The following is an 850-nucleotide window of genomic DNA, read 5'->3' as shown; positions in this document are numbered from 1 at the left end:
ATTGCTACAGGGAAGGATGCAAGAAATGAGGCAGATATTGCTGCCAGAAACCCTCATTCCTGATGACTGGTCGTACTTGAATAAGAGTTTCAGCTGGCCTGTCTTCTCACACATTTCCTATGTGAATGGGTAAATACTCAACAGGAGTTCTGAGATTAAAAGTCACTTTTTTTTTTTTTTTTTTTTATAGCATTTACTACTGAAATTATCTATTCCTCTGCTCTTTTCAATCTCAGCTAGCTTCCTAGAAGACCACCTTCCAGCACAGGACAACACTTTTCACTTATTTACAATGTGGAGATGACTTATAGGAAAGATTTTGTCTTCCCTTTCTTCTTTCTTCATCCTGTCCTCTTTGTATTCAAAACTGGTATTCTCCCTGGACTAGAAGAGTCTGCAACTAGGAGTTCATCTGTACAAATTAGTTTTCTAATTATTCCAAGAATGCCACATTAAATCTGGGGGGAGGGCATGGAGCAAAAACTAGGAGGCAGGATAAACCACAAAACTCAAGGCGGTGAGGCACAAGCCTTCAGGAAAGGAAGAGGACTGCTTTTAGGGTGTCAGACTGCCCTGTCTGCTTGTTTAGCGCTATTTACCTTCAGCTAACCGATATTTTGAATAAGCTTTTGTTAAGCTTTCCGCATTCTCCCTTATCCCTCCACTTAAGGTCAAAATAAGACACCTTAAGTTCAAAATAAACTTCCTTAATACCACCCTGCCGTCCTCCAAAGCCGGCAGGAAAAGCCAGAATCAACATTCCTGGGACTTCCAAGGTGCAAAACAAACAAACAAACAAAACCAGCACACTCTTCTATGCCATCTTTCCAAACAGATGGAAGAGAAGAGG

Source organism: Egretta garzetta, unplaced genomic scaffold, assembly GCF_000687185.1.
Source record: "Egretta garzetta isolate BGI_Z169 unplaced genomic scaffold, ASM68718v1 scaffold321, whole genome shotgun sequence".
In the NCBI taxonomy this organism is placed as follows: domain Eukaryota; kingdom Metazoa; phylum Chordata; class Aves; order Pelecaniformes; family Ardeidae; genus Egretta; species Egretta garzetta.
This window is presented reverse-complemented; position numbering follows the sequence as displayed.